This window comes from Chinchilla lanigera, unplaced genomic scaffold, assembly GCF_000276665.1.
Source record: "Chinchilla lanigera isolate Chin_1 unplaced genomic scaffold, ChiLan1.0 scaffold00021, whole genome shotgun sequence".
NCBI classification, from domain to species: Eukaryota; Metazoa; Chordata; class Mammalia; order Rodentia; family Chinchillidae; genus Chinchilla; species Chinchilla lanigera.
In genome coordinates this window covers 23,634,479-23,645,016 of record NW_004955422.1, presented here as the reverse complement: position 1 = coordinate 23,645,016, position 10,538 = coordinate 23,634,479, and the positions used below count along the sequence as shown (strand labels likewise).

The 10,538-nt window shown below is 40.3% G+C and overlaps 1 long non-coding RNA gene across 1 annotated transcript; it reads left to right on the top strand.

Moving 5' to 3' along the window:
- The first annotated feature begins 334 nt into the window (after positions 1-334).
- On the top strand, positions 335-9,265 carry LOC102012211. Its single transcript, XR_260906.2, has 6 exons — positions 335-692; positions 1,465-1,539; positions 4,332-4,585; positions 6,209-6,481; positions 8,443-8,581; positions 9,233-9,265. It is a non-coding gene; the product is annotated as an uncharacterized LOC102012211 (long non-coding RNA).
- Positions 9,266-10,538: the final 1,273 nt, after the last annotated feature.

Genomic DNA, 10,538 nt, shown 5'->3' with positions numbered 1-10,538 from the left:
TTAATGAGCAACCAGGTGGCTTGGACCTTGGTGCGTATGCACCCAGGAGCTGCAGGGTGCAGAGCTTGTGGCCTCCGTCTTCCTCTGTCTCATCAGGGGATCTTCACCTTCGTCCAAGAGTTATAAGCAAGCTGACCTCTTTCTTCCCTCTCCAGTTTGTGTTATAATGGATTTAGGAAGGTTATAAGGGACCCGCATGTGAAATGGAAGCACAGAAATAGAAGCGATCAAGTTAAGCATTAATGATGACATACACTGTTTAGCTATGAACGCTTACTTGCATTGTTGGCTGCTGGCAGACATCTCTGTTAGTAACAGTAGAATCCCTTCAATTCCAAATTTCTAGGATCTTATTTTAGTCAGGAATATGCTATATTATTTTGTAGTTGGCAAATGGGTGTGGCATTTTGTACCATCATCCTACACCAGATCCTGCAAGTGGAGAGACCATACACTAATCTTTTAGTGCTTCTACTTCTGCATACCAGCTGATTTCTTTTGATAATCTGGACATGTGTTCATCTGGTTGTAAATTATACATTGAGATTGCATCTCCTAACAGCTGTGTTCCTATCAACCTAACATCTTTCATCACTTTTACTTGAAAATTTATTTTAATCTCCCATTTTGTATTTGTAAAGAGAAGATCGATTATGACTCTCTTGTGAGCTCTTCTCCACTCTTAATCACAGGTAATATATATTTGCTTGAGTGACACAATAGGCTCAAATAGAGGTGAGTACAGTTTTTATTTTGTTATATACTGTACAATCACCCTCCATAGTAATTTTAACATTTGTGTTCTCCCAGGTAAATTTACAATTTATCAGAGGACATTTTGAAACTTAAGATTACCGCTAAGATTTATTTATTTTCATGGCTTCGTAGCTCATTTCTAAATTTTATCAGTGAATAATCATTCATTGTAGGCATTAATTACAGTCTATTGATCCATCTAAGCAGTAAAGATCATTTTGGTTGACTCTAGTACATAGAAGTTATTAATAAATCAATTATAAATATTTGTGCACAGGTTTTTAATTATTGGACAAGTTTTTAAATCAGATACCTAGAAGCATAATTATTGGATTATGTGTCAATATTATATTTAGCCAAATAAGAGACTGCCAAAGTACCTCCCAAAGTGTCTTAGTTTTTCGCTGCTCTCAGAAAAGATCTGGTCATTTGTAGGCAAAAGTTTTGTAGTTCACAGACCCAGAGACTGAGAGATCCAAGGGCAAGGGATCTGCAGATTTGGTGTCTGGTGAGTGCCATTCCTCATAGATGCTGCCTTCTCTGAGTTTTCTCAAGGTGGAAGGGGAAACGGGCTTCTCCAAGACTTCATTCGTTCATCCCAGTCATCTCCCAGATACCATGACCTTAGGTGTTTGATTTCAAAAGATGAATTTTGAAGGGACACACATTGAGACCATGTAGGTGACTACTTTTTTGTATTCTCTCCAGCAATGAGCTCCTGCTACTCTACATCTTCACAGGTGTTGGTATGGTCAGATATTTGGATTTCGGCCATTCTAATAGGTAAGTGGTGATAACCACATTATTGTTTGAATATTCAACTCCTTAATGACAAATGATGTTGGACATATTTTCAAATTATTATTTGTGATCTCTGTTAATTTATAAGTTATTCTTATATTTTTTTCATTTTTAAGTTGGATTGTCCTCTTGCTGAATTTTAGTTTTTCCTTTTTTTGTTTTCTGGTTTTTTGAGACAGGGTTTTTCTCCTTTTTATTTTTAAAATAGCACTGTTATGAAACTATTGTTTGTACATTGTTATGCTTTGTGTCTAGATGTCTCCCCAAAATGTTAGCAATGAGAAGAATAATTAAGACAAACTTTTTTCCCAGGCTGTGGCTTATCTTTTTATTTCCTTCATAGCATGATTAACAGTGCAAAAGTTTTAAACTTCAATAAAATCAAATTAGCAATTTTTTTCTATGAATAATATCTTTGGTGTTATATTTAAAAACTCCTTGCAGAATCCAAAGTCACCTAGATTTTTTTCTTTTTTTTAGATAATTTGTAGTTGTACATTTTATTGGGGTATATGATCCAGTCAGTATAGATAGTCATAAAAGATGTAAGGTTTGGATCAAGATTCATTGTTTTGTGCTTGTGACTGTCCAGTTGTTCATGTACCTTTTATTTAAAAGAGTATCATTATTTTATTTAACTGCCTTTGCTCCTCTGTCAAAGATTAGCCAGCTGTTTCTGTATATCTATTTATGAGCTTTCTGTCCTGTTCCATTATTCTATGAGTTTTTTTCTTCAAAAGAACCATATAATTTTGATGAATATCAGTGTATATTAAGATTTAAAACTGATTACTGTAAATCCTCCAATGTTTTCCTTCAGTATTGTCTATTCTTAATCTTTTGCCCAATAATTTTAGGAATCAGTTTGTGTATATCTACAATAGGCATTCTAGATATTTTTCTTCTGGTGATGGTATGTGTAGATCAAACTGGAATGACTTGGTATCTTGACAATACTGAGTGCTCCAATCCATGAATATAGAACACATTTTCGGGGCTGGGGATTTAGCTCAGCGGCAAAGCGCCTGCCTGGCAAGCACAAGGTCGTGAGTTCGGTTCCCGGTACCGGAGGAAAACCATAAAAAAAAAAAAAAAGAACACATTTTCATTCATTTAGGTATTTGATTTCTTTCCTCAAAGTTTTACAAATTTTCTGCATGTGGAGTCTCTATGTAATTTATGTTAGATTTACACCTAAGTATTTAATTTTTAAGACTATTGTGGGTTTCTTTTGAGAATCTGGGGATCAAACCCAAGGCCTTGTGTATTCCAAGCAAGTGTTCTTCCACTGAGCTTTATCCTGAGTCTAAAAATGTTACATTTTTATTTTATTTATTTATTTATTTATTGGGTTTTTTTCCGGTACTGGGAATCAAACTCACGACCTCGCACTTGCCAGGCAAGTGCTATGCCACTGAGCTAAATACCCAGCCCCACATTTTTATTTTAAAGTCTAGCTTTTCCTTACTGGAATATAGGGAAACAATTGAATTTGGTATGTTATACTTGTGTTCTTCAAAAACAAACAGGAGAAAGATAACTTTTCTGTTATTTTTTGGTTACTTTTGCCTTCATTAGCATTTGCATACAGTCCTTATAGGAATAGTGTTAAGATTCTTGTTAATTTTTATAAGGATTAGCATAACTAAAAGCAGTTGAAACTTGATAACGTAAGTGCAGGAAAATAAGAAAAAGTAAATATATTTCCTCAGTTTCTGATGAATATCTAGTATTCTCAACCGCTGAAAACTGTCACAGTTAGGGCTACAGTATAGCTCTATAGTAAAGCCCTTACCCCACATATTCACAGTCCACCACAGAACTGCTGAGAGGGACACAGCGAGAGAGAGGCAGACACAGAGAGAGACAGAGACAGAGACAGAGACACAGAAAGAGAAGAGACAGACAAAGAGACACAGAGAATGCCACAGCAGATGGCCTGAGCACCAATGCTCATCCTTGCACTTGTGCTTCCCTCCTGAGTTCCCATAGCTGTGTCAAACTTAGAAAGTATTCCTTTCCATAGCCTGTGATGTTCACTCTATACTGACCTCCCTTTTGTAGTGCATTTGTGTTCTAATGAGCGGTTTTCACCAGTGAGAGCTCATGATGTATGCAAGTGATGGAGCTGGACTTGCCAAAAAGGAAGATTTCCTTGGGAAATTTAATAATATATGAAAGTCAGTAGACATCTAGAGACTGATACCGAGGAAACTATGCAACAGATTTTACACTAGTCTTGAGCACGTTATGGTTGGAGTCATGGCACTATTCTAAGAGATTTAAAACATTGAGCTTAGCCATTGTCATACCCCACTAAGGAGACATCCCTCTGTACTAAAATGGTTTTGCTGTGTATATTTTGTGCCCTGTCTGACAGAGCCACTTACACAGCAGCAGAAATGCCTTTCTAGTAAAATGGCAGTGGGGAGTGGTCATTTCCTGTGTTGTCTGGCTCTGGGCAGTCATCTGTGCTGTCACTGTGGGGAAGACAATAACAGATCCGTTCCTTAGAGGGGAGCAGGGGTTGGGCTGGGGTGGATGCGGCATGTGGTGCTAAGAAAGACAGGCTTTTCCTTTCCCAGTGGCTGTGAGGTACGGGGTGAGTGATATTTGTCCTATGCCAATGGTCATCCCTCTTCAAAGTGAAGAGCAGTAATCCTCAGCATCAAAATAACATGCACTTATCTCTTACATGGTGCTGCAGAACACTGCTCTGGGTCACAGTGATGTTAGTTCTTAGATACTTTTGAATAATTCTGGCATCATTCTAGCAGGTGCAGCTGTCGTCAGAAGCAGTCACTGGCTCCTCTGTCTGTGGGATGCTTGAGAATCTCAGATGATGACCCAGCCTCTGCCTGCGGACTGTTTGGATTTGGGTCTGTTCTGGGGCCTGCACTGGTGCTTGTGCTGCCTCTGGGTGGTGCTCTGCCAGAATCTGGGCCCACTGTGTGCTGAAGTCCAGCTGATTCAGAGCAGAGCTGGAGCATGGCTGAGGGGATTTAAAAAGAACTCTGAAGTGATCTGGGTATGGGTTTTGGTCAATAATTGTAGAAATCATGGTTACTGTTTTTCTACTCTCTCTGTTTAACATCAAGTTATATAACTTTCTGGGTTTTTTTCTGAACTGTTTAAGCAGATCTTAACCAGTTTGAATTCAGGTAGAGGTTATGTGTCATACAGAGCTTAAATTTAAGAAAATTTAAGACCTATGTGGTACTTCCCTCCTGGCCTTCTCTTGACCTCAAGAGACTGATTAGTACAGTCCTTGATTAGTACAGTCCTAATCAGACTGTGCCAGTTAGTTCCATAGACAAAAGGGTTTTACTTTAAATTTGTTTGTATTTTATATATCTGTCTAAGATAGTTGGTTTTGACAAGCCATATTTTCATTCCCTCCAGAACTTTACACTCTTCCATTTTATAGAAAGTAAGTCCTCTTTCCTAATGCTAAACATATTTTTAAAAGATTTTTTAGTTTTGTGCCAGGTATAATGGTACACACCTATAATCTCATCACTTAGGAGGCCAAGGAAGGAGGGTGACTGAAAGTTCAAGACCAGCCTGGCTATAACATGAGTTCAAGGCCAGCCTGAACTACCTAGAAAGACCCTCTGTCAAAACAACCAAAGACGTCTTAGTTTTGAATAATTTGAGATGTATAGAAAAATTGTGGTACAGAGTATTTCGGTGCCTCCTGCATCCATTATTCCAAGTGTTAGTGTCTCACATGACTGTAGTTGTCGATGTGTAGTCAGCTTCTGTCTGGGGTGACAGGTCCTGAGAACGAGGTGTGGCAGATGAAAACAAAAACAAGAGAGACAAAGTTATGGGACCAAGGGGCTACAGCCTCTAGGACTGAAGCCTCGGTTACAGTCTTCTTTAGCTTTTTATTGGGATACAAACAAAAAGCAGCAACAGGGGAAAGGGGAGGAATCGTTAACAGGATTAGCGAGGACAATACAATGTAATTATCACAGGAACTAGACTTTGACTTAGTTAGCCGCTGGGTTTTCATTCCTTTGGGCATATCTCAGCAAAGCATCTAGTGCTGTCCCAGCGGCTCTCCACGGGGACTAAGGTCCTGCTATCGTTTCCTTTTACACTAATGCTTTTGCTAGACTTCCTCCAGATTCAAGCAATCAGATGGCTTGGTCAGGCTCAAAGTCTCAAATAAGTAATTCATTGAAAGGTGAGCTATAGAATGTCCTTCTCCACACATACTACATTTTTTTCAATGCTAAGAAAACAACAGTGTATGATACTGTTCACTGAATTGGAAGCCCTTTGTATTCTTTTAGTGTTGTGCTCTTGTACTTTTTGTTTGCATGGGCAAACCAGGGTACTTCATTGCATTTAATTGTTAAATGACTGGGTCTTTTATTTTTTTCTGGCCTGTGGCAGTTTCTCAGAATCCTCTTGCTTTTGATGCCCAGGGACTGTACTAATCAGGAATAATAAAGAGATACAATGTAAATTTCTTTTATATTTTCTTCTTATTAAACCTTTCTGCTTCTTTCTCTCTCCTTTTCTCTCCAGTGCTCCTATTATGTATATATTTGTGATAATTAGTCTTGATTGCTTGTCAACTTACTTGGATTAAGATGCATCTAAAAGATAAGTAGAGCATACTTCTGGGTGTGTCTTCTAGGCCATCTGCAGAGATGATATGCATATGCATTGAACTGAGGGAACAGACCTGCCTTGAATGCAGTGACATTATATATTAGTATGGAGGCCCAGATGGAACAAAATGGGGAAGGACAAAGCATGCCAGCACATGCAGTCACTCTCCTCGCAGCATTCATGAAGTACTCAACCCTGCTGTGCTCAGTGCGCTCTGCCATGATTCTCCCTCACCACAAGACCAGAAGCAATGGAGCCAAAGGAACCCAGCCTGAAACCTCTGAAACTATGAGGCAAAGTAAATCTTTCTGCCTTCAAGTTGTTATTCTCCAGTATTTTGTTATCAGGAGTATTTTTGTCCCAGGGATGAAAATCTAACACAGAAAATTGATATCAAGAAGTGGGATTGTTGCTATGGCATACCTGACAGTGTGATTTAGAAGCCTTTGGAATTGGTTTGGGGAGAAGTTTGGGAGTGTTTGGAGGTGCAGACCGTTTAAATGTAATGGACTAATTGATCTGGCAGGGAAAATTTCAGCACAGCACAACATTCAGGCAGTATCCTGGGTGTTGCTAGCTGCTTGCAGCCAGATTTCCGGTGAGAATCTGAAGTGAAAAGCAAAACAGAAGGATCTGTCAAATTTGCAGTTTGACCAAAGCTAAGCGCATTTAAAGATGGGGCCAGAGATAGTGTAGTTGCTGCAGGCAGTGCCATTAAGGAAAAGCCAAGGACTTTGCACCAGGACAATAGGAATGATACCTCAGGGGCATCTCAGAAATTGGACAGAACTCTCCCATCACAGGCTCTAGTGTGTAAAAGTGTACTCTCATTCAAAAGGCTGTTTTGGGGCTGGGGATTTAGCTCAGTGGCACAGCACCTGCCTGGTAAGCACAAGGTCATAAGTTCGATTCCCGGTACTGGAAAAGGTTGTTTTGAGGAGTGACCATGGGCACCCTACTCACTCAAGACGATCTAGAAAATTGTTGCCCCAGGATTCATTCCACCATACTAGCCATCCAGACAGTCTGAGGCCATTAGAGGCAGGATCCTAGGACAGCCTGGCTACTACTCATGCTGGCAGCAGACCTATAAGTTATTGAAATGATGCTGGTTTAGGGCACATATAGAATGCAACACTCATGAGAACATAGAAGCTTGCACTCAGATTTCAAAGGAAGACTTTGAAGGTTTGGTTATGTGTGAGAGCACTGAAGTCACTGCAGGCTCTCCCAGGGGGGCAGTGGCTGAAGCTGTGACAGTGAAGTCAAAGGTTCAGTGGAGACCCCAGGAACTTACAGATAACAGGAATATGGAATGTCTGCTGAGGAAAGAAGCAGTCAGCAAATGGAACCAGCTTAGGTAGAAGAAGTGTGGCTCCAACTAGTAAGGCCATAGGTGTTGGGCCTCCCGATCACTTTAGAGCTCATACCTGGCACTTTGTGCCCTGGGTGCTGGATACAGAGATACAGGATTTAATGCTTGTGCTGCTGGGTTTGCATCTATGCTTGTGCCTACAGTACCTGTTGCAATGGGAATGCTTAATCTCTATCATTGTGTCTTGGAAGTATGTCATTAGTTTTTTGAATTTCATAAGGGCTCATAGTCGAGTGTTTGCTTTCAACACGAGAAGAGAATTTGTCTACATTTTGTGGATTTTTAAGCAATGCTGAAACTGTTGACACTTTGAAGGAAAAATTAGCATATTTTCTATTATAAGCAAAGCAGTTATATCATGGTAGGTAGAACTTCAACCCTGCTATTGTTTTTATTTGGAGATTAATTGTGGTTTAAGAAGATGTGATTTAGTGAGAAGGGTTGCAACAGTTAATCTTGATTTTTAGGTTGATTGGATTAAGAGATGCCTAGGGAATTTGTAAAGCACACTTATGGCTGAGCTTGTGAGATTGTCCAGAGATGAATGGCATGTGGGGTAGTACACTGAGACCTGCCCTGGGTGCAGGTAGCAGGATCCAAAAGCAGAAGGTCCAGAACGGAACAAAACAAAAGGATGTCTGGCCTGGTGGTACACACCTATAACCCAGCAGTTTTAGAGGCTAAGGCAGGAGAGTCACAAGTTCACACCCAGCCTAAGCAACATAGAGATTAGCAAGATCCTCTCAAAATACAAAAGAGCTAGGTATGTAGCTCAGTGCACAGTCCCTAGGTTCAATCCCAAGTACTGAAAACAAAGGAAGAAAAAAGAAGGAAATGGACCCTGACCCCCTAGACATGCTCTTGCTCTCTCTGCTTCCTGGCAGCCCCACAGAGAGCAACTCTGCTCCACCACATGCTCCCCACCATGGTGATTCTGCTTCACCACAAACCCAGAAGCAATGCAGCCAAGGAGCCCTGGATGGGAACCTCTCATATGACCAACCAAAATCAACTTCTCCACCTGTAAGTTGTTATTCTCAGGTATTTTGTGACAGGGACACCTGACTAACACAACGTTGAGCTATTTAATGGGGTCCTGTGTTTCTCTGAGGCTCTGCTCAGTTTTTCTCATCTACTTTTTGTCTGTCTTTCATATTGTATAATCTCTATCACTCTACTAGATTGATGATTATTTCTTCTTGTCCAAATGTATTGAGCTCCTCCAGTAAATTCTAACTTCAGCTTTTATATTTTTCAACCATAGAATTTCCCTTTAATTTGTTTTTATAATTTCTTCTTGTTCATGGATACTGTGTATTTGATGAGATGTTTTCATACCATCTTTTAATTCTTTAAGCATAGGTTACTTTTTTGTTTTTGTTTTTTGAGACAGAGTCTTGCTTTGTAGCTGTTATGGTTTGCATCTGGATATCCCCTCAAAGCCTCCTGTGGTCATGGGACTTTTTCAATGGTGGCTGAATCTAGAGTGTGTGATGCTGGGATTAAATGTGTGTGGTTAGTAAATCACTCCACTGACTAATTTGACATAGTTCTGGCTAAGATTAAGGGTGTGAGTGCTATACCTGCCTTAGGGATGGTATTCTGCATAAGACACAGAAAGACTCCTGGCTTCTCCCCTTTGTATGCTTTTGCTGTTTTCTGCTTGCCATGAAGTGGTTCTCCTCTGCAGTGCCCCGCTGTCAAGCCACTCTGCCTTGGACCCAGCTGATTATGCACTGAAACCTCTACAAATTGTCAGTAACCTTCCCTCTCCAACTTTGGGTGTCAGGTATTTTGTCTCAGCAACAAGAGAAAAGTAACTAAGACAGTAGCCCATGCTGGTTTTAAATTCATGGTGAATTCCCTCCTGTCTCAGCCTCCTGAGTGCTTGAGATTACAGGCATTCCCCACCACACCTAGATTCTCGCAGCTCTTTAAGCATATTTATAATGGCTACTTTGAAGTCTTTCTGTGTTCCAACATTAGCTCTTCTCAAAAACAGCTTTTTCTGCCAGTTCTTTTTCTTTTTCCTGCCTGGATATATGCCATGCATCCTTGTTACATATTGTTGTTGTTGGGGGTCATGATGTTAAACTATCCAGTACTGGAGATGATTAAGAATTTTTAGTCCATAGCGGCCAAAACCAGAATTAAGAAAAATTATTCTGGGCATAGGTTATGACGTAAAAAAATGTCTTTAGTCTGGTGATATTTTCCCATTAGTGTGAACAGAATTGGTGTGTGTATGGAAGGGGTGTATGCACTACTGCAATCCTGAAACATGAAGGTACTGGGATTGTAAACTCTCAGCACCAGTAAGGAATTAAAGAGATGGAGTTTAAAATGAAGGTAGACAGTTTATTTGGAAAAGGTTGTAGTATAGCTTTTGTCTAGTTGTCCCCCAAAAACCTCATACATTCATAGGTGGAGGTTTTCAGAGGTGGCTTGATCTAGTGTGTGTGGCACTGAGATTGAATAATGATGCAATGTTAGGATAAAGGTCACTAGGATTAAGGGTGTGAGTGCTACCCACCCTAAGGGAGGGCAGCCTGGATAAGGTAGAAGGAACAGGAGAGGTTTGTTGATAGTTGCTGCTGGTCACTTGCTTGATTTTGCTGCCTTCTGCCTGCCATGAACTGCTCCTCCTCTGCAATGCTCCTGTGTCATGCCACACTGCCTTGGACCCCATCAACTATGGGCTGAAATCTCTACAAACTGCAAGCCAAATAAACCTTTCTCCCTTTAACACTGAGTGCCAAGTATTTTGTCTCAACAAGAAAAGTAGCTAACACATAATTTGGTACCAGAGAAGTGGGATCTTTGCTGTGACTGTACTTGACCATGTGATTTAAGAGCCTTTGAAGCTGGCTTGTGGAAAGGGGAAGAGTTAGGAAAGGGTCAGTGATGCCTGGTCCCATCAAATACAGCCCTGGAAAGTCTTAGGCTGTACTTGATAGGAGATTCTGGTCAGAATTAGGAA